Source organism: Enhydra lutris, unplaced genomic scaffold (assembly GCF_002288905.1).
Source record: "Enhydra lutris kenyoni isolate GAN:26980312 unplaced genomic scaffold, ASM228890v2 scaffoldscaffold1, whole genome shotgun sequence".
Taxonomy (NCBI): domain Eukaryota; kingdom Metazoa; phylum Chordata; class Mammalia; order Carnivora; family Mustelidae; genus Enhydra; species Enhydra lutris.
In genome coordinates this window covers 40,823,076-40,846,785 of record NW_019154085.1, presented here as the reverse complement: position 1 = coordinate 40,846,785, position 23,710 = coordinate 40,823,076, and the positions used below count along the sequence as shown (strand labels likewise).

At 45.6% G+C, this 23,710-nt stretch overlaps 1 protein-coding gene across 1 annotated transcript in view; it reads left to right on the top strand.

The window, feature by feature from the left end:
• Positions 1-23,710, top strand: part of LOC111144003 (neuronal guanine nucleotide exchange factor) — a 117,670-nt gene that overhangs the window by 40,633 nt on the left and 53,327 nt on the right. The gene's annotated exons all lie outside the window — the stretch shown is intronic.

Genomic DNA, 23,710 nt, shown 5'->3' with positions numbered 1-23,710 from the left:
TGCTTTGGAGTTTGTAATCTTCTTCTTAGTAGTCAGTGTCCACCCCCAGAGATTCTAGAATTGTCCACAACACACCCAAGGGTGTTCTGCAAAATCTTCTTCCATACGCCAGCAACAGGGGTGTCACAGTGCTGCTGGACAAGAGGGAAGTACAATTACTACAGACAGATGTGCTATACAGAGGGGTACAAAAAGGGAACTATAACTGTTGAGGGCCTTAATGTGTTCTATCTCTTTAAATTCTCTTATGGTTATCCCTATTTCACAGACAAGAAAACTAAGACTCGGCAAAAGTTGGTAACTAGGTTGCTTGAGGTTGCACAGCTAGTGAGACAACTAGACCATGAATCCAGGGGCTCCAATTCCATACCCCATGAGCACTCCCCAGGCTGCCCAAGATGAAGGTGTTCCTAGAGTAAACTTGGCTGAGAGAAGGAAAGTGTTCTTGTTAAGCTGCTCACAGGAGGCAGAGCCTGGAGGCACAGGGAGCCTCCTACCCCAGTCCGTTGTCAGATGGGTCCCTTTGGAGTCTCAAGTCAAGGTGTTGCACATTGGGTCTTTACTATAGATGCAGTGTCGTAAGTCAGGGTTCTAGTCCCAGAAATCATTCCATATCATAAAAAAACAAATTGAGGGGCACCTGGGTGGCTCAGTCTGTTAAGCATCTACCTTGGGCTCAGGTCATGATCCCAGGGTCCTGGGATGGAGTCCTGCAGAGGACTCCTTGCTCAGCAGGGAGCCTGCTTCTCCCTCTCCCTCTGCCTGCCACTCCCCTGCTTGTGCTCTCTCTCTTTCTCTCTCGGTCAAATAAATAAATAAACTCTTTAAAAAAAAAACAAAACAAATTGGTAACTATGTATATATACACGAATGAAAGAATAAAACTCAAACATGGGCTTTTATAAATGGACATTTCTGCATAAAATTAAACTACATTATAAAATTTCATGGACAATTTTTCTGCATGAACTGAGCAGGCTGATGCGTAAAATATTTGTCCACTGAACATCCAGCTGAAAAGACCTTTGCTTTTCCTGGCAGTGCTGGGGGAACTGCAGGAGTTCATTATTCCATGGATTGTCGACCTGCATTAAACATTAGAATCACCCAAGGACTGACACTCAGAGAGAAGACAGGGGTAGCCTCACTGGTTAAACAACTCTGCTCCAGCTGGTTCAGCCAGACCCTCCTGACCATTAAATATTGTGACTATCGGGGCACCTGGGTGGCTCAGTGGTTTAAGCCTCTGCCTTCAGCTCAGGTCATGATCTCAGGGTCCTGGGATCAAGCCCCGCATCGGGCTCTCTGCTCAGCGGGGAGCCTGCTTCCCCCCCTCCCCCTGCTCTCTGCCTGCTTCTCTGCCTACTTGTGATCTCTGTCTGTTAAATAAATAAATAAAATTTAAAAAAATATATTGTGACTATCAATCCTGGATCCTTCTCCAGAATAGTCATTGCCATGAAACCTGTCGTTGACCCCAAAGACTCAGGCATGGCCCTGTGAGTCTCTGAATGCTGATGTAGGGAAAGGAACGACTTCCATATTGGGAACTATACCTGTTTCCAGGGAAATGTATAAGTCCCACGTACCATAATCCTGGGGGCAGTTTGTCGGATGTTCATAAATGCTAGTTTGGGTTGTTACTAGGAGAGTCTCAGAGTCCTTACAAAATCTGTAAGTGCAAGATGTAAATTTTGAGTCACTGCAGGTTTGGGGTGGTTTCCTTTATTGAAAGAAACTATTTTCGAGGATTGCCATTAGTCAGTCATTCGGGGCAACACAGGCACTGAATAGAGGCAGCCTCACTGTAACCAGCTTCTAGATCTGCCGAACTACGAGAAACACAGGAAAGACAGAAACGGGTACAAGAACACAGTGCACATACATTCAGCAAAATCCAAACAGGGAAATGGGACAAATGACCCAGTTTCTCAACAAAGTGCAAGGAGAAAACAAGAAAGGAGTATTAACCAGCTGCAACAGACCTCATTGGAATCCAGTTTCAAACAAACACTCTGCGAAGGAAAGTTTCAAAAACAATCATAAGAATTTGAACACAGATCAGATATTGGGCGATGCTAAGAAATTACTGTTAATTTTTAAAGGTGTGTTAATGGTATTGAGGTTTGTTTGTTTGTTTTTCTAGATCTTTTTTAAAGATTTTATTTATTTGAGAGAGAGAGTGACCAAGAGAGAGCACAGGAGAAGGAGCAGAGGGAGAGGGAGAAGCAGATGCCCCCACTGAGCAGGGAGCCCCACTTGGGGGAGGTCATTCTACTTTCTGTCTACTTTAGTATGTGTTTGAAATTTCCCATAATAAAAAGTTTAATTTTTATTATGTTCATTTTTTGAAAGCTTATTTTTTTTAAAAATAAAAAGGCAGGAGCTGAATGAAGTAAAGAGACCCTTCAGCCCCACCCCGCCCTCTACCAATGTCCTGTCTTCCAGAAGGTGGGGCAGAATCATCAGCGCTCACTGCTGGTCACGGTGGCCTGGGGGGCATTAACTGCAGGGTCCTTGCAGCCAGGAGATGCCAAGTTTTGTTCCCTCCTGAGTACCTAGCACTTCTCTGACACACCAGAAGCACTCCGTATTTGCAGAGGACTGATGAGACTGATGAACGAACGAATGAATGTAGAGGTCCTGGGCAGAGGTTTCTACCCAGAGCTTGAAGACACATCTGTGCAGACGGGTGCAGCAGGAGCCCAGGGACGTGCAGACTAAGGCTCTTGCACAGCACAGAGGGGTTTGCCTGCCCAGCTGCCTTTTGGAAATAACCCACTTTCCCACCTCCCCCAGTAAGAGAGGAGGCCCAGCGCCCTCAGCACTAAAAAAAAAAAAAATGCAAATAGAGCTTCGTAATTAATTTCCTCCCTGGCTTTCCCCAACCTGGGCAGGGGCCCCGGGGTGGCCCACCCGGTCTGCGGCGCATAAACAAAGGACAGGAGAGCCTTTGAAGGATCTCAGGCCACTTGGACGGGGCGACTGAAGAGGTTTGAATTTTCTATCTCTGAAATTGTTTCTATTTTTACCCTGTCTCAGAACAAATATAACTGTGGCTTATGTTTCACAGTTTATGCAGCTAATTTCATAGACTTCTGACAGATATATCTTATTCTCAGCTGTTCTAAACTTTTTTCCTCTGTTAGGCAGTTGAAGGGGCGTGTTCCTCCACCTCCCCACAAGACCTTGTGGGTGTGAGCTGCTGGGCAAGTAGTGGGGGCGGAGCTAGATATGGGCGTGGCCCCTGACTTCTCTCCTTCTGCCCCGCCTAGAGGTGACGGACAGGCTCAGGATCCAGTAAGGAGCTCAGTTCTTAAAGGGTCAAGGGGGCAGCCTTTTGGACTTGCTGATTCCTTTAATATTTAAAATAATAATAACAATAATAATAATGGCCTTTGGGCTGTGCTTGGAGCATGGGTTTTACCCACTCATAATTACATCTTTAGTGTTTTAAGCTGCAGACCCGCTCCTCCTTAAATTGCCCATTTGGGTTAATTTTGCTTTATTTTGGTTATTCTGGTTTATCTTAGCTATCATTTTTTTTTCATTTTTAAACTTCCTTACTTTGCCCTTTTATCTTCCTTCTAATTTCCCCCTATTTTAATCACCTTTAAATGTTTTCCTTTGACATTGTACTTTTATAATTATTACCACTATTCAAATTCAAGGCTTCTGGAGCTGCTTCAACGCCAAATCCTTTTTTTCCCCTTCATTTTGTTTTTATATTACTATTTAAATCCCTAAGCCTCTGCAGGTTTGTTAGCTTTAACTTGTTTTACTTCCAATTTCATTTTCACTATAATCCTTCATATGCCCTTTTGTTTGCTTGACTGATTATAACCTCAACTTTTCAGCAACCTAATTTTGGTTCTTAAATTATTTTATTGGTTCAATCTATCCTTCATGCATAAATGTTAATTATTCCGTTTCTTTTGTTAGTCATGATCCTGTATCTTACTGGTTGTGGACTTTCTTCTAATTCTTTTGAATTCTTAATTTAAAATTTTTCACCTTAACGGCTGGCTCTAGGGAAGATGCAGAAGCGGGGGGAGGGGGAGTCAGGACCCAGGAAGCTGTTTCTCTGAGTTTCAAGACCCGACCTCTCTAACCTTCAGCGGCCCAAAAGGGTCCCCACACAGGCAAGATCAGAGAAACTCAGAGCAGAATTTGAGTCCTGGGTCACCCTCATATCAGCATGTGGTGCTGGGTAAATCAATCCTTCCTCTCCCCACACCTCAGTCACCTTCTACCATCAAAGAGAAAAATCAAGGACAGGTCAAGCACATACAAGCATGTGACCAACTCCCTCTGAACCTGGGACAGGTCATAGAAGGTCATAGAAGAATACAGACAATGTGATTTTGTTTTTGTAAGATTCAGAAGCTGCCAAACGAAACAAGGTAAGTTGCCCAAAATGCAAAACCTGAGTCTAATCTAATCTAATACAGAAAACGTCAGAGAAATCCAAATCAAGAAAACTTTCTACAAAATAACTGGCCTGAAATCTTTGTGTCAGGGTTACAAAAACTGAGCCAAGACTTCCAGACTGATGGAACCCAAGGAGGGCAGACACCAAAATGCAATGACTAACTCTAGATTGGATCTTCTTGCCATAAAGGACATTATTGGGACAACAGACAAAATCTGAATGGAATCTGAACATCAGTTGCCACTAATGTATCCAAGCTGACTTCCTGATTTGGGTGTTTATATTTTGGTTACAGAGGAACTAGTCTTTGGTTGTGGAAAACACACACTAAGAAGCATTTAAGGACAATGACACATTAGGTCAGCAACAGACTCTCCAATGGTCCAAAAGTACAAAAAAAGTTCTTTGTACTGTACTGTTGGCCCTGGAAAAAGACAGGAGTTAAGGACACCAACCCCCATGCAGTCAAAAATTCGCATCTAACTTTTGACTCCCCCCAAATTAACTACAAATAGCCTACCGTTGGCTGGATGTCTTATCAATAACATAGTTGATTATCACATATTTTGTATACATACTATCTACTGTATTCTTACAACCAAATAGGCTAGAAAAAAGAATATGTTACTAAGAAAATCATAAGGAAGAGAAAATACATTCACATTGTTATATTGTAATAAAAGATATCCACAGACAAGCAGACCTACATGGGTTCAATCCCATGTTGTTCAAGGGTCCACTGGGCTTGTAACTTCTGAGATTCTTTCAGAGTATAGAAAAGAAAATAATTTAAATACCCTAAGGGAAAATAAAGATCCCCAGGTTCTACATCTAGACACCCAGGCTTGACTCTAGCTCCATCATTTGTAAGGCAAGTTACTTAGTCTTGCTTTCCCTCAGTTTACTCATCTTTATATTGGGGATAATAATGCTTAACTCATTCCAGGTTAATACCTATATAGTTAATGCCTATTAAGTGCCAAGAACAATGATTGCTACCCAATACACATATTACCTGTTATTACATCTCAATGATTTGTACCTGCTGCACTCCAGCCCCTCCCCTTCATTCTCTGCAATGTTGCCTGGATAGTTCTATTCATCCTTGAGGTCTCAGCTTCTTCTAATCCACCACACCCACCCTCACACTTCCTGCTTTAGGCTGTATTAGAAGCTCCTCTCTTGAGCTCTCATAGCACCATATAATATCCCCATCATAGGTCCTAATTTATAATTTCCCCACAACTTATTTGTCTAGTCTTTTAGATGATGACTAGCTCAAAAGCTGGGCTGATACCTTTGTTCACTGTCATATCCCCAGGCCTAAGACAGTTAAAAAAAATAAATGAATGAATGACTTGGATTCATGCCTCCCCGGTCAGAGAATACAGAATGAGGTACCCCTTTTGAAGTTGTGGATGTTATTCCAGGGCCCACTTCCAGAGAGCACCATTCCCACTGCCATCTCTGTAAAAGGTAGGCTGGAGTGGAGCAGTGCACAGCCTGAGCTACTGTACACAGCAGTCCTGATCACAAATGAACATAGTTGCCATCATAGATGATCTGTTCTGTTATCCATATATTGATAGGAAGAACGAATTGCTTTTGTGGTTAGCTGCTCTAAAACAAAAATCATTCATTTTGGTAGATGTTTCACCCCTGCAAAGTGCAGGAACCCATTCATTTATACGTTCATTTAATGAATATTTATTGAGTACCTTCACTGTTCTGAGTGCTGATTTCTAGCAGAAAACTCCATATTTGGTGAGTCAGGAGAACATTTAACAACCATTTTCCCTGACAGCTTCCCAGAAAGCCCCAACATCCTAAAACCCATGGTCCAGGAGCCCATCGTTGGGCCTTAGTTGTGTAGTTCTGATGCATTCTTGCCTGGAAAGGCTTCCAGGCCCCAATCCCCTTAGTCATGCTCCATAGAGGAGACTGTGGCCTTGACCACATATGTCCTGGGGTGAACTCAGAACAGCTCTTTTAGAGAAGATGCTGGCTCTGGGCAGATCATCCCCAGCAGAGGGCAGGGATACTGAGAATTTTGTCCCATTTCCTAATTTTCATGAAAGGGTCTATGTCAGCCATCTTCTGTACTTATTTATTCATTCGTTTGTTCACTCATTTTAAGCATATTGGTTGTATAGGAGTAGCTATCTCAAATTTAAATTATCAATATCAAAAGGCAAATACACTAATCCCTTTTCAAAAATAGACTGATCAAAGCAATTCATCATGTTTCTGAGACTTTCTGACAAAAAGATGCCAAAGTAAGAAAACAAAAACTCCTGAAACATGATCTGGCAAATTACACTATTTCATGTAATTTACAACTAGAAAAACATAGTGATCACTGTGAAAACAATCAATAGCTCCATTAAAAGGTACTAGATGCTCTGACAGGTCATCTTCCAAAAGTCCTAGGACTTATACCTACTGACGGAGAAAGCGGCCTTCCAGACAACACACTGAATGCCACTGATTTTTAAAACGTTTCCGAATTTAGAAGTATGATCCACGTCCGCAGCATTGTGCGAAATACATAGGAAAATGTACAGATAACACTTAAAACAGTGCTGGTGAAAAGTAGGTACTTGGTAAATAAACGCCTATGGGAGTTTGGAGAGCTTGAGGTCCCTCGGCAACTCTGACACAGCACAATTCCTGTGTGTTGTCCTTGGACTTCACATTCCTATTTCCGGTTTTCAGAACATCAACTCAGCTTTATTGTTCAAGGTCTGCTTTAATCACCACACAGAGCACACACACAGCCCAGATCCCTGTCCTCTGCTTGAGCCCTATGCTGTCTCCAGCCGAGCCCTTCTGGGGTGCTTTCCTTCCACCCTTCTGCTCTGGCAGCAAAACCTCCATGGACACTTCTTCCAATCACACCTTGGGCTCACTTTAAGCGATGCTATTAAAAAAAAAACCTGGTGCTTAAAAAAAAAAAAACAACTGGTGTTCAAAATTTCCTGTTACATGAACTAGAGCAATACCATGGAGCATGCCGTCCTTCACACAGCATGAGAATCCGTGGGAGAGATGGCTTGTTCTGTCCAGAAGTGATTTGCTGGGATTCCCACTGCACACAGGGAATCGGATGGGAGGGGGGGTTGCGGGCTACAGAGAGAGCAAAGAGCAAGGGATGTGGCCTTCGGCACCCTGTGGGTACGCGCGCGCGCCCTGAACAGGAGCGTTACAGCATCTGCTGCCTTTCTTCTCTCCCACAAGGGTAATTGGCGCTATGGGTCTCCTCAATCCTGACACTACCTGTCAGGCAACTATAAAACCTCCAAATTAAGACCTTGACTCTGCACCAGGAATAAAAGCAAGCTTGATTTGGGCCAAGTTTAATTATCATGCCAGGAGTCTGAACTTCCCACGTTGCAAAGTCACGTGTCTACCAAGAGAAGGCCCGTCACCCCCCGACTGGGGTCAGAGAGCTAAGACCCCGTGTGCGGGCAAAAGAGAGGAGATGGCTGGATGTGTGGGGGGGAGGGGGTCGAGGCAGAAGAACAAATCCCAGGTGGCTCCTTGTACAGACCCGGCTCCACCTGACGAGTGTCACAGGAAGTAGCTGCGCTGACGCACGTGTGGACATCCTGCACGGCTGGCCCTGGGGGAGGCAGGAAGGACCCCGTGTCTCCGTCCACTTTGGAGTTTCTGCTCCGGTGAGTGTTAAATGCATGAAATGGAGTGGCGGCAATGGTTGTCCTCAGAACTTTTCTGGCAAAAAGCTGAAGGAGCGTGAGGAAGCCCACCTCCAAGGTAACCTCCAAACCCCAGCACCCAGTATTCACACCCTCCCACTGAATGACCATTTCTAACTGACAGGTGGACATAATGGTTGTGAATTGAAGCCAAGGTCACAGAGGGCAGTGAGCATCAGTGTCTCCCTCCTGGGGATCGCTCACTCCAAGTTGTGAGTGGCAGCCCAGGGAAGAGCCCATGGGGCAAGAAAACAGAGGCTTCCTGCCAACAGCATGTGAATGAGCTTGGAAGGGGAGCCTCCCGGCCTGGCCAACAGCTGGACTGCAGCCTCATAAGAGACCCTGAGTCCGAGCCCTGGGCTTCCTGAAACTTAGAAGCCACATGAGAGAATAAACATTGTTGGAAGCTGCAAAGTCTTGGGGCTGTTTGTTACACAGTAATAGAGAACTACTTCACTGGGAACATTCTATAAACTGGGATCGGAAGTAAATTCCACACAAACACATCAGATGCTGGGCAAAATGCTTGGGATCCAGTTCTTCTAAGCCCACCTGACTTTCTCATGTGCCCTATTACCTGCCTCCCCAACACACACACACACACACACACACACACAGCTCTTGGGCAATGACTGCTGCCAAAACATAAAATTCCACCTTCCTTGGCACAGTGGAGACAAACCGAGGGGCCGTTTAAAGCAGAGCCCCTGTGGGGCAGCTGGACCCGAGCTCTGCCTGAAGGCACATCCTTGCTTGGCACGATCTTCTCCCTGTTTTGCCTCCCTAGTCCAGCACACTCTCCCCGGGGAGCTCTTCCTTAACAAATCATCTGCACCAGTCTTTGCCTCCAGGAAACCTGAACTGAGATACCCCTTGTTAAAACCTAGCCTCCTCGAAAAAAGAAAATTAAAGACGTCACCTCTTACTGAACTTTCCCCTTAAAGTGATCAGACTCTAACATTCTTCCATGCCTATAATTCATTAACTTTCAAACCAAGAAACTATAAGTTTACAGCTTTAAATACATCATTTACCCAGCAATTTTTTTTAAAGATGTATTTATTTATTTGACAGACAGTGATCATAAGTAGGCAGAAAGGCAGGCAAAGAGAGGAGGAAGGAGGCAGAGAGAGAGGAGGAAGCAGGCTCCCCACTGAGCAGAGAGCCCGAGGTGGGGCTTGATCCCAGGACCTTGAGATCATGACCTGAACCAAAGGCAGAGGCTTTAACCCACTGAGCCACCCAGGTGTCCCTACCCAGCAATTTTTTCAAAAATTATACAAGGCCTCTATTCTGTGAAAGACAATGAAATAAATCCTTTGGAGACCATAAAGATGAAATCATGCGTCCTGGAAGGGTGGTCACATTCTCAGTATTTTCTTGTGCAATGTTTTGGGATTTCACGCAGCGGTCATTAAGGTAGGTAACAGCCAGCCACGCACATGCTGGGTGTCACAGCGGGTGCTGAGGCCTGACTGTCTTTAGGGCTTTGTAGATAGTGGCTGCTCAACAGTCACTTGTGGAATAAATAAATTACTGAACAGTTGGCAGTTGACACAAATTTGTCAGCTATTCTTCCTTGCATTTTTTTCGGAAGCATGTGGTGAAATCGATCATATGTTAGTGAGAAAAAGAATGAACCGACAGACAAGGCAAGTCTGGCTTACTGGTGCCTGTTTCAGATCAAAGTGCCTCAGACAGAGGTAGGGGGATAGTGACAGGGAGGGGGGTAGTCTCAGCAACAGTTCGGAACTGAGGAGCCTCCCCTGAGCCCTACCCTGCCCACAGGGTCCTGGGGTGGGGGGATGGCGCCCCCTTGGCTGTCTTTTCTGTGTCTTTTTATAAAATCATGATACAACTGTCTTGCCAGCCTGAAGGCAGGGGCTGGCCTAGAAGACCCTGTGAGGCTCCTCTCTGTCCCCCTCCGCTCATCTTCAGTGGGAGAGTGGAGCGAGGATTCCCAGGGGGGCTGGGGAGGGGGGCTGCAGGGCTGACTCCACAGCCCTCCACTCAGCCTCCATTGGCTTTCACTGATTCTTGGAACTTTCCCACAAAATGGGCCATTTTTTTTAAAGTTCATATAAACCACATAGCACACTGTATTTAAATCAGTTAGGAAAACATATACATCCTCAAATGCAAACAAGCAAAAGACATGAAAAGATTATTCACAAAAGAACAATGCAAAACAATCAAAATACAAAAAAAAAAAAAAACAGGGACGCCTGGGTGGCTCAGTTGGTTAAGCAGCTGCCTTCGGCTCAGGTCATGATCCCAGCGTCCTGGGATCGAGTCCCGCATCGGGCTCCTTGCTCGGCAGGGAGCCTGCTTCTCCCTCTGCCTCTGCCTGCCATTCTGTCTGCCTGTGCTCGCTCTCTCTCCCTCTCTGACAAATAAATAAAAAAATCTTTAAAAAAAAAAAAAAAAAAACCACCAAACAAACAAACCAAAAACTTCTCTAGGAAAGAAAGAAATGGAAACTAGAACAATACGCTGTTTTTCAAGTATCAGATTGTCAAATTGCTTAAAATTCTAATACTGACTATTAGAAAGAATGCAGAGGGAGACACTAGTTGGGTGTAAACCAATATAACCATTTGGAATTTCACAATATATGTGAAAGGCACTAAAAATGCTTTAATCTTTGACCAAGAGTCTATCATGAAAAAATCCTCAGACATCAGACAAAGACGTTTTTCTCTGAGCTATTTACATTTCATTTCCAGCAGGTGCGTGTTTTTTGGGCCTTTACCATGATCCAGCTTTGCTCTAGGAACTGGGGGTCTAGCAGTGAACACAAGGGACCAAAAACTCTGCCTTTGTGGGGCTCACATTCCAGTGGGTCCCCACACCCCGGAGCTCCTGAGTTTGCCAAGGTGACCGCAAATGCCACTTCTTTCCCTTGGCCCTTGTACCACCCCAAACTCAATATTCTACACCTCACATCGGACTACATTTAAACTTGATCATCCCCATGTTTCTCTAAACCAAATGTGCCGTTTCTCTAAATATTTTTCCTTTCCCCCAACTTTTTATAAAGAAAAAATTTGAACATCCAGAGTAAATGAAAGACAACAAATTTCTATATATCCTCAGCCTAGACTCAAAAAAACCTAACAACCTGCACACCTGTGCTTTCTCTCTCCCTCCTCCATTTCTACTAAAACCATATGAAAGCAAACTGCAGGCATCATAACAGTTCACATTTAAAAAGCCCGGAGTACAGCTTCTAAGAATAAGGCTGCTCCTCTACGTCATCAGAATGCCATTATCACAGCTAAGAAAATTCACAATCGCTCCATAATCTGTCTAAAATCCGATCTCTGTTCTCATTTCTCCTGATGGTCCCCCAAAATGGCTTTCACGGCTGGGATCTGTGAACCAAGATTTCACTAAGTTCCAATAAGTCGCTTTGTCTCTTTGTTCTCTTCAGACTCCTGTCATCTAAAACATCTCCCCACTTTGTGTTTCTGACTGACCTTGGCCGAATCCAGCCTTGTTGATGGCAGCACGGCCCCCACTGCGGATTTGGGTGATTGCCTCCTTTTAAAGTGTTTTAACTTGTTCTTTTTCCGCCTGTATGTTCCTTCAAGGCGAAGTCGGGGCTAGACGCTTCATTGGATTCAGCTGAACCATTTTTAGCAAGAATGCCATCCAGGTGATGCTCGTTTCCAACCGCATCGCATCGGGAGGCACTAATGTCAGCTGGCCCACTCTTCCTGACGCTGAGTTTGATCGTTTAGTTAATTTGGGAGCTGCCAGATTGTTCTGAAGGAAAAGTACCATTTTTCCTTTGGCAACTGTTAAGTTACCTGTGAAACCATGTAAACATCCTCTTTCTAATAACCTGGCTTTTTACCTCCGTTAATGATCCTTCCTGAATGAACCATTACGTTGGAATTGCAAATTGGGAATGTTCTAGTGTTCCTTCTGCTTACATGAGGTGATATTCTTCTATGAAGAAGACTCCTCCTTTGTTTTTTTGATTCGTTTTGCTCGGTTTTTGAGTATCAGTATGGATTCATGATGGGTTTGTTTTCGGTCTGTTTTTTGTTTTGTTTCAGTTCTATTAATTTAGAACTATTTGTTTTTGTCCTATTCTTCTAGATGCTCAGACTGTCACAAATGTAACCAGTAGGAGCCCCTTTAAGTTGGCTACTATGTCTCTTTAGATATATCCCTTCCCTCTTTGAGCATTTCCTTCCTTTCTGGCACAGCAAAATACCTTATACACTTTCTTATACTTTTCTATAGCCTAGACCTGCAGTCAGCTACTTCTCCAAAGAGGTCTGGTTCCTGTTAGTGTGGAACAGTATTTAGAAACCAACATCTGGGGACTCTGTGTGCTCATTACTACAGGCAGGTCAATGCCTCTGAGAGGTCTTCGCAGGACTGACCGCTAGGAAATCTGTGTGTGCACTCGTGCTCACATGGAAGCCTTCCACTCCAATCCAACACAGGGCCTTCCTTTTTACTCTCCCCATTCTGTATTGGCATCTCCCTTTGCTAAAAGTGCGGACCCTGGCTGACAACATCAGTGCACTGTACGATATTTCTCTTTTCCACAATTACAGAATTTCACAATGACTCTGCGCCATCACCGACAACAAAGGGAGTGACTTCAAAACAATAGACATTTGTTCTCTCTCCGTTCTGGAGACCAGAAGTCCAAAATCAAAGCAATGGCAAGGCCATGCTCCCTCAGAGGGCTGTAGGGGAGGGTCTGTATGCCTCCTTCCTAGGTTCTGCGGGCTACTGGCAACCCTTGACTTTCCTTATCTTAATATATGCATCATTCTGATCTCCACCAATGTATTCATACGGCGTTCTCCTGTCTGTGTGTTTCTGCATCTCTGTGTCCAAATTTCTCTCTCCTTACTAAGACGCCCGTTATTGGATTAGGGCCCACCCTAATCTAGTATGACATCATCTTAAATTGGTTACATCTGCAAAGACCCTCTTTGCAAGTCACGTCCCCTTCGTACCAGAGGCTAGGACTTCCGCACATCTTTTCAGGGGACACAATTCAACCCACACCATCTACTAAGTAAAGTTTAGAATTTCTTTGCTTTTTATAGTCCCAGAATAGATAGATCTCAGTGATGGTATAGAAATGAAATTCAAAAATTCCTTGAATTAATTTTTTTTTTCTGTGTGGGTATGTTATCCATCTGATAATTACTTAGGTTCATCCATGTCTGTTTATTCTCAATTCCAGAGTCTGGTTTTTCCCCAGACTTGCAGATTTCTCTTTATTCATTGAATATGCAAAGCATCTACAAGGTTTATAAGTCAAAACTGGATAAAAAAGTACGCCCAGAAAAGTCTTATCCTCTGCCCCACCTCAGGAAGTAACCAACTTTACCAGTTTCTCTGTTTTCCTTCTTGCACTTCTCACTTGAGATGAGAAAAAGAAAATTGTGCATGTGCCTGTGTAATGGAAATCACCCACTGTCTGGTCCGGAATGCCTCCCTACAATCGTGTCTCCAGCTGCATGGTACTCTGTTGTGTTTCTTCCTCATAACGCATTTACCCAGTAAATGGGTATGTAGGTTCTTTCCAATATTTTTCTATTAAAAAAAAAAAAAAAAAAGACACAGTGAATGACCTTGTGTTTATCTTGCTTCACAGTTCAGGGTAAATTCTTAGAAATGCGATTGCTAGAGCAAAGGGCAAATTGTCTTGGCACCATCAGGCTGCTGTGACAGAAGACGAAAGAACATTTTGTTTCCACAGTTCTGGAAACCGGGAAATCCAAACCCAAAACAAGGGATCTCTCTGGGTTTCTTTTATAAAGACACTGATCCCATTTTCGAGGACCCCATCCTTACAACCCAATCACCTCCCAAAGGCCCCACCTCCAAAGGCCACCACCTTAGGACCGGGATCTCAGCCTCTGAACTGGAGGGACCACAAACATTCTGTGCACTGCCCACGTGTGCTTCTGTAAGTTCCGGGCAAATTCCCTTCCCCACGAGGTTGGACAATTTTGTTTTCTCATCAGCAACGTATGTGAATGCCTGTTTCCCCTGAAGATCTTCAGTTTGATAATAACAGCGGATTTCAACCCAGAAAACTCAGAGTTCCCTGTCTTCAAGACAAGTGCCTCATGGATGGAGAGTCACAGAAGGGAGAGTGCTGAAAAGGAGGGCCGTGGGTTAAGGAAAGGACATCTTGTATTTGAAGGTGTTCTCAAGGGGAAGGAATTTTTCCACTCTGTTCTGTCATTTCTCTGACTCACCGTGTCAAGGAGGCTTTCCTCGCTCCTGGTAAGAATCCATCACTTTTAAGAGAAAACATTCAACTGATGACAGGTTAGAGTCTTTCTTTTTTAAGAACGAATGCTAATTTCAAATGGAAGAATGTCTTTCTGGCGAGCCTATGACCCTCCTCTGAGACCCCTACAAAAGACCTTCATGGTTAAGAAGAAAAGAGAGACTATTAAAGACTGTCTTTTCTTTTTTTAAGGATTTTATTTATTTGAGAGAGAGAGAGAGCATGAGAAGGAGCAGAGAGAAAGGGAGAAGCAGGCTCCCCGCTGAGCAGGGAGCCCAGTGCAGGACTTGATCCTTGGTCTCCAGGATCATGACCTGAGCTGAAAGCAATCACTTAACCAAGTGAACCACCCAGGCACCCTAAAGACTGTCTTTTTAATCTGAGCCTAACAGAGCAACAGGCAAGAGACCCTGCTGACTCCAGGACAAATAAAAGCCACTCCAAGGGCTGAACAATATTTTAGCAACGATAATTTAGCATGCAATCTTCACTGCACGGAAAAAATGAGACATGGGTTTAAAATTAAGAAAGGAAGCATCAGCTGGTCAACTCCAGGGAAAGAAACAAAAGGGAAATTTCATTTCTTTGTTGCTAAACTGATGTCCCCTCCCCCCCAGGTCTTAATGGTCCTCCCACTCAAAGTGCACTTAACTTTCTAGGGAGTAGCAAGGGAAGGTCTGCAGTTAGTGGGTAAAGGACATGGGTCCATGAGATATTTCTAAGACTGTACCTTACTCAGGTGCACTGGGATGATCACAAAGCCTGTCTGTGTGCTTTCCAGCCACCCCCCCCCAACTCCAGCTCCATTCAGCAAATATGTCCAGGGCCTCTAGGATGTATACAAGGTCTCTGCCCACACAGCAAGGGAGGTGACATCAATCAGGCTGACTCTTGTCTCCTTGCATGGCCCCACAGGACAGAGAATCTTTAAGAAAGTAATCAAGCTTTAAGAGAAGCTCTGGTGAAGTGCTACAGGAGACCCTAAGAGTGAGGGGATACAGCCGGCTATGGGGTGGGATGAGGGGGAGGGCTTCATGGAGGAGGTGGCATTTGATTTTGATGTGATTTGATTTGATTTGAGATGTAGCCACAAAGCAGGGGAAGGGAAGGGCTTGGGGCTTTAGGGAGACCTGTCTTTGATGGGAAGCAGTGATTTCTTTGATGACTTCTTTATGACTTCAACTGAAAAGGCAGAAAAATATCCTGGTTAGAAGTCGTACATGTGGGATTATAGAAGGGGAGGGAAATTTCTGGGTAAGGGACTATTTTTATAACCAGGTGGATTAGACTCTCAGGTAAGTGCCTTAGTTTTAGAGACAGCAGGAGGTGGTCTACTGTAAAATCTGAATTCATGATTCCTTAGAAACCGAAGAGCTTTTTACAAGATCTATGTAATGAATTGAGGTGTTTCCCCCCACCCCCCACCATGGAAATCTAGAGAATACACAATGGCTCAGCCCTCTTTTTCAAGTTCATCAGGATTCTCCACAGTTATGTGAAAGCTTCAAACCCGTGCTCTAAATTTATGCACATTAAGGGATTGATGTTGTTTTTGAAAGTAACTTTTTTTCCGCTAGTTACATAAGTGACACATTTATTGTAGAAATAATTTCAAGCACGAGAATAGGAAAACAGGAAAATTCCCTGAGAATCCAACCAACTACAAGGGCTGTGAAATGATTTTGCAATCATTCTCCCAGTCCTTTTTCAAACATCTATGGAAGCCTAAAATTCCATGTCCAGAAGTCTACTTACAAACAAAATAAGATCACAGTACCATCCAATTTCGGAATCTGCTTTTCCATTCAATATATTGCGGGCATCTTTCCAGATTGTTAAATATTTTCTAAATCATTTTTCATGATACTCCATTTTAGAGATAGGTCCTAATTTAAATAGTCAGTCTCCTGTCATTGGACATTTAAGTTGCTAAAAATGTGTCACTATTAAAAGTAACATGACAGGGATGCCTGGATGGCTTGGTTGAGTGTCGTCCTTTGGCTCAGGTTGAGATCCCAGTGTTCTGGGATCCAGCCCGCTTCAGGCTCCTTGCTCAGGAGGGAGCCTGCTTCTCCCTCAGCCTGCTGCTCTCCATGCTTTTGCTCTCTCTGACAGATAAATAAATAAAATCTTTTTTAAAAATTAAAAATTAAAATAACACGACAATAAACATTCTCATAGCCATTTTTCCCACACAGATTTTTATAGCTTATTAGGATATATTCCTAGAAATAGAATCTCTTCGCCAAAGAGTATGAACATTTGCAGGTTTATGATCCGGGCTTCCGGGTTGCCCTACAGAAAGGTTGTACCCATTCACACTCCCACCCCCAGAAGCAAACGACAGTTTCCAAGCCTTGGCTAACACTGGCTGTTCATTTTTAAAATGATTTGATTGCTGTGAATCAGATAGGTTTTGGGAATATCTGCTTTCTCTTTATGCTAGCATCCTCTTGTTTGGATCTAATTTGTACACTGTGGTCACCAGTTCCCTTATTAGAGTCCTCAAAACAGAAATATCTAAAGTAGGGGCGCCTGGGTGGATCAGTCGGTTAAGCGGCTGCCTTCGACTCAGGTCATGATCCCAGGGTCCTGGGATCAAGCCCACATCAGGCTCCCTGCTCAGCAAAGAGACTGCTTCTCCCTCTCCCTCTGCCTGCTGCTCTGCCTACTTGTGCTCTCTCTCTCAATCTCTCTGTCAAAAAAGTAAAAAATAAAAAAAATTATTAAAAAAGAACGAAATATCAAAAGTAGTCAAAACCTTTGAATTTCAGTGGGGATTGGGCTATCTGTGAGCATGACAATGGGCAGTGGAGGACCAGGCATTTGGTCCGATAGGATATCTTGTTCTCATCCCTTAAACAGCTTTTGCAAAGTGATCGATCCCCACCAAACACATACTGGCCTTTTCATGAGACTCTAAATCCTTATGCTTACTCCTGGAGACAACAAAGAACATTCTCTCTCCTGGATGTTAAGGGGGAGGTGACTGATTTCAGTAGAAAATGAAAAGTTGCTGTGCTCCTTATTTCTTGTTATGGAAAATACTTCTCTAAAACCCTGTTATGTGTAATTTTCAAGGAACGGTCTGTGAACAATTTCTCGTTATTAATTTTGTTAACTATGTGCCATTCCTTCAAGGCTACTTTGTCTAGGAATGGACATCTTTTTCTTTCTCATTTTGTACCTACACGATTTTGTTACATTTGGTTAATGGTTAAGGCTATAAATTCTCCATTACAGCAGTGAATGTATCTTAGTGCTAAATGTAGGCTTCCTAAGTGCTAATAACACTAATAATAATTCCTATTTGTATAGTACGCTATACTCACTATATATAGGACTAAATTAGATCTAACTATATAGTTTATAAGGTAATTTAAAATGAATAAACTGAAGTGGAAGGAGGTGGGTTAGTCATCCCTTTACATTTTGAGTTTCAAGGAAGTGTGTATAGACCCCCACGGCCACAGCCTAAAATGTAAATTACGAGTACTGGGGCAGCTCCCTATTTACTCTAAATTTCAGCCTCCACTACTTTGAAAATAACAGCATTTTTCCTTAGATTCCCCCTTATTCAGTATGTTCCTATTGGTCAAAAGTCCATGACATCACCCAGAGCCCAAATTCCTGGACCCTATATGTCCCAGCCTCCTTGGTTAGGAATATTCCAGAGAAATTCACCGCACAGGTCTCCTCTCATTTCCTCAGTTCCAGATAAAGACACAAGCGTTACAGCTTCTTCTCCATGAGTTATTTTAGGGAGCCAGCTTTGAGAAATACATTTCTATCAAGGCCGTACGATTGTCTGCATCTCATTGTTGAAGACAGGGCCAGCATCTGTTCCAGCCTTTTAAGGACACTATAAGGACACATCAACCATCAGAATGCTTTGGAAATTCCAACATTTCCTGAGCCAGGCTGTCTCCCACACCTGGACAGTGGAGCAAAGCGTGGCCACCTATTTTGGATTCTGAAAATGTAACTGAGCCCAGCAATAGCATTCTGCGGCTAGTAAGCCTGCGTTGGCCTAGCTCCTTAAACCAGCCCAGCGTTTATACGCACCTCTTCGTCCCTCTGAGCTTTTCCCTATTTAACCAACACTGTAACAACTGTCCACCATGGCAACCATAGCAAAGAAAAAGAAGAACAAACACAAAACACAAAACACACAAAACACACTTGTCACTTTACCAAAACAGTAAATCCAGCCTAAGTGGGGTTTTTTTTTGTTTTTGTTTTTGTTTTGACTCACCGGAACAGGTCCCCACGACCTCCCCCAAGCTTGAGGCAGCAACCCCAGAAGCCCACTAGTTCCCAAAGAGGTCAGTTAGAGAAATACCTTCATTGGCCAAAGAAGGACAAGATGTAACCCCAAGGGAATGCCAACATTATACTCAATGACTCTAGAAGAAGGCCTGGAACCAAGGCTATACCAATGTAGAGCCAACCAACCTCCCCACAGTTACTCCTTCATCAACCATTCCCTGATGCCTCCTGGAGGTGCTGGATGCTGAGGACGTGAAGATAAGTGACATCTTCCTAGCTTCCCCCACTCAAATCTCAGATGTGTCTGAGGAAAACTAACCTGGCTGCCATGAGGGAGAGAACAAGGCATCATGGAGAGGAAGGCTGTTTAGGGAACATGGCCATTGGCCTCTCAATCCGAGTAGAGCCTGGTGACATTTGGGGACAGCTTACAAGTCCACCCTCACTTCTCACACCAGCTGCAGAGTTTGAGGGTCCCCAAACCCACCCCTAAATTCGGTGGAAGGACTCAGAACTCACTGAGAGCTGAAATACGTACAGTTATAGCTTCATGAAAGGCTATGGATTTCAATCAGCCAAGGGAAGAGATGCATGGGCAGAAAAGGATAGAAACGTCCAGAAAAGTTCTACTTGGAATTCCAGTTGTCTTCCCCCAGCAGAGCTATGACTAGAGCTCATATCCCCGGGCAGCAATGTGTGACAGCCAGGAAAGCTCGCCTGAGTCTTGGTGTCCAGAGTTTTTCTTGGGGCTCAGTCACCTAGACCAGGTTGGTCACCAGTCTTCAGGCCCCCGGAGGTTGAGTTATTGTCACCTGGCCCATAGCCCTGCTTATCTGGTCCCAGGTCTCCAGAAAAACAGAGACATTCTTATCAGATAACCCACTCCAGTGGTAGAGAGATCACCTCCCAGGAGCCCAAGGCAAAGCCTAAACCTCTCTTTGGGTAAGGTTAATTCTTCACTCCAGAGAGCTAACCTGATTGCTTTTAACTTATTTCCTTAACATTTACAACCCCACATTTGCGATTTATCTTCATGATCAAAAGGAAGGCGAGAACTCCACCTCCACCTCACCAGTAAAATACTTCCATTCGCCCAACAGAATAATCTACTTCTGGAAGTTTCCTTGCCGAGAAATAATTCTATCCATCAGGTATGGATTTCCTGGTTTCTTGGAGCTGCCCTGCAGTGAGAGAGGTACATCTTGTCCTTTTCCTAACTCTCTCCCTGAATTTCGGGGGTTCAGTTAACCTTGAGGCTATAGTCCCTTGTTGGACCTGCCTACATGATTTAAAGGTGTTGATTTTCAAAGCAACTAAAAAGTCTTTGGAGAGGTACACAAATAAGCTACTGTCTTTATGGTTTTAGAAGATACAGGTAATTTCATTAAAAGCTATCAAGCCCGTTTCTAATGTATATGTAAGGATATTTTAGAGTTTCTAATGTATACACAAGGATTATCCTTTTATTACCAAAAAAAAAAAAAAAAAGTCCAAGCTGATTTCCTACTAGATTTAAAAATACAAATGTGTCTTAACATTTGAGAGCCCGGTGATGGACCACGTGACCCTAAAAAACACTTAGCATAAGTGAATAGAAATTTGCAGTTCCTTTGTCCCACACAATACAGCCTACTTACCAGCATACACTTTAAAACTCTGGGTGATCTTGGGCTTGTCACTGTAACCCTCCGGTTCAGCGGCTTTTTCTGTAAAACAAAAGTGTTGGATGAGATCATTTCTAAATTTCCTCTGGTTCTCCCTATTCTTCCTCAGAATAAAGTACCACTTTGTAAATCTAAATGAGGGCTCCTCAAAGCAGAGATTGCTGCATAAATAAGAATCCCCTTTGTTTCCAATATTTCCAATATTTACCTATTATAACCCAAAGGAAACAATAAAGAATGTTTAGGCCACATAATATAAAATAACTGAATATTTTTCAAAATACACCATTAATGTCTTAGCAAATCGAATGGGGCACCTACCATGGGCTAATCAGGTATAAATATTTGAAATATTGATCTATCTGTTTTGTGAATGATCCTGAACAAATGTTGGTTAAAACGGAGATTTTTAGTAATAGCCCAATAAGCATTAAATCTGACAGGAGAGAGAATGTGCAGGATTTAGCTTAAAGTTATAGGCCTTCAGAAATCAGTGACTTTCTAAACTGATTTTATAATTAGAAGGATATTTTTAGCTTCTTTTTCAATTGGAAGGTTTTATTATGCTCATCTTAATATATGTAATTTCACTTGAGTATTTTCTGATTTAAACACACACACACACACACACACACACACACAAAATCTTCTCCCCTTGGTGAAGCAAAGTGTGAAAGTAACAGCTTCCAACTTAGTGTTACATCAAATTTAAGGGCTGGGGAAACCATCCAAAGAGGTAGGTCCTAGAGACTGTCCACACAGTGCTCGTCCTTGGGCCCTGATGAAAGATGAGCCCACCCTGGAGGGGCCCATGGCTTATTGTAAGGATGGCCTGTTCACCAAGAATTACGGTGCCAGATAATGCTGGATATTCAGGGGAAGGGGCTGGTGGGGACGCTACCTCCCACCCCACCGCGCCTTGACCTACAACCTGTCCTGCGGGAGTGAGGACTTGACCAGGGGACCTGAGATCTAGCAGAGGGAACAGCAAAGCCCAGAGCCTGGGAAAGTACATGGTGAAGCTAAAGCCCCAGAGAAGCCCGCAAATGCAGTAGCCTGGAGGAAACCGAAAAGGAGTGGCCTGCCGGTGAGGAGCCTGGTACAGTGCCAGGGGCCGGTGGTGATGGGACTGCCATGCAGGTTATTAAGCAGGAAAGGGACCAACACTGACCGATAATCTAGAAAAGGGGCAGAGAAAAGGATGGACTGGGGAGAGGTCCAAATGCAAGGGGTGGGGGGTGGAGAGTACTTCTTTGAAGGACTTTAAGGATCCACGGGGCTCAGTGAGGCCCTGAGCTGTGGGATGACAGGAAGAAGGCTGAGGCCAGCTCTGGGGTTCTGCCTGGTTTCCTGCTTGGCTGCTGGGGGCAGCGGGGGACATGTGTGTGCCCTAGTGGAATGTGTAGGACACATCCCAGCAAATATGGCCAAAGAGCAGATGAAAATGTGGAGCTCAGGAAAGGGTTGTCTGGGCTTTGTGGAATGAGTCAAGGAAGGAAGGAGTTAGGCTTGGAAAATGACCAGGTGGTTGTCATGCAAATAATCTGAGGTCTTAGGAGCAAGACATCAGACCTGTCCATCGTGGCCCCGGGAAGCGACAAAGGGCAAAGCAGCTGCTTTAGGGATTGGGATTCAACCTAAGCCCCTTTTCCCAGAGTCAGAACTGGGGGAGGGTCCACGGGGGTTCTCCTGCTAGTATCTGGGAAGGAGCGGTTCCCTTCCAGGCAACAAGCCTCTCTCCTCCAGCTGCTTTCTTTCCTCCGGCCCCAAACTCTCCCTTTTACCACAACATCAGTGTTCAAGATGGCTCGCTAAGGAACCCAAAAGAGCCAACCTACCACCCAGTAACTAAAGCCCCTCCCTCCAGGAATGTTTGCATCCCAAAAGGAAGAATTTAATTTAATTTAAATGCCCAGTGGATGGAATGTGCCCAGCACTATTTAGAGGAGGATTTTCCACTTTGCTCGGCACTCCACTCCCCATGCCCCCTGCATCCTCAGGAACCCGCCCAGGCCTACCAAAGGTGGCCGCTGTCCGGGAGAGCCCATCTGGGGCAGCAGGCAGGCTGACTTCAGACAAGAACACCAAGGACTAGGCCAGTCGTCCTGCTGGATGAAAATCCCTCTAGATTTCCCTGTCACACCGGATCACTCACATTCCACTCGGCTCCAGTTACCCTTTTTTGCTGGTTTTGCGTATCCAGAAGTGGACTGAACTAGCTAACTCGAAGGTGCAGACGGCAAGGGTCAATGTGACCAGGCAGGGAAACCGGATCGACGTTTGGGGGAACTTTGTGTCTCCTCTTCTCGCTCCTCCAGGCCCAGCCCCGGCCACCAGGCCCTCAGGGTCTCCGAGGGCGACCAGACCCGCAGGGAAGAGGCCCCCAGCGGGTCCCCTCTCCATAGTTTCTGTCAGGAGCAGGAGTGCAGGGTCTCTCTAAGACCCCAGTCTCTACCTCGGGCGCCTTTAGACAGCGGCACCTCTAGTGAGGACGCATTCCACCGAGGCGGGGGGGGTCCCCCGGCCGGTGCCTGTGGGGGCAGCAGAGGATGCGCTGCGTGGGCCGGGCGGAGGTTCGAGGCGGCGTGGGGCAGGAGTCACGTGCCCCGTACCTTCCAAGTTCGCGGTGCGAGCTGGTGGGTGGGGGGCGCCAGAGGACTAGGAGAGGGCGGGAGGTGAAGGCGCAGATCGCCGACCCCCACCCATCCCGCCTGCCCCTCTCCTAAGGCCGGGCGCGGCCGCGGCTGGGGAGGGAGGTCCGGTCTGCAGTCGAAGCCCTCGGGGCCCAGGTCGCGCCCAGTCCCGGCTCCCCCGCCCCGCCGCCGCCCGGGCTCGCCCCCGCCGCGCGCGCACCCTTCCCGCCTCCCCCAGTTGCCGTGGCAACCGGGAGCCTCCAGGCGCGCGCCCGCCGGTCCGCCCGCCTGCGGGAGCGCTCGGCAGCGGTGGCGGCGGCGGCGACAGCTCCGGCTCGAGCGGCGCGCGGTGCGACCTGGTTCTGGAGCCCACTCGTCGCCCCCGGCCCGGCTCCGAGCCCCCGGCACGGCCCGCGATCCGGCCCCAGCGCCCTCCCGGCCGCCGGCCCCCATGGAGCTGCTGGCCGCAGCTTTCAGTGCCGCCTGCGCCGTGGACCACGACAGCTCCACATCGGAGAGCGACGCGCGCGACTCGGCGTCGGGACACCTGCCGGGCAGGTGAGGACGAGCGGCCGTCGCAGCCCCGCGCGCCGCCCCCGCGCGCCTCTGCGTCCCCCCCCCACGGCGGGGGACACCGACCCCCGCGGCCTAGCGCCCGCCCCCGCCTCCGCGGGCCCCGCGCCCCCCACTCCCACCCCGGCGCGGATCGTGCAGCCTCG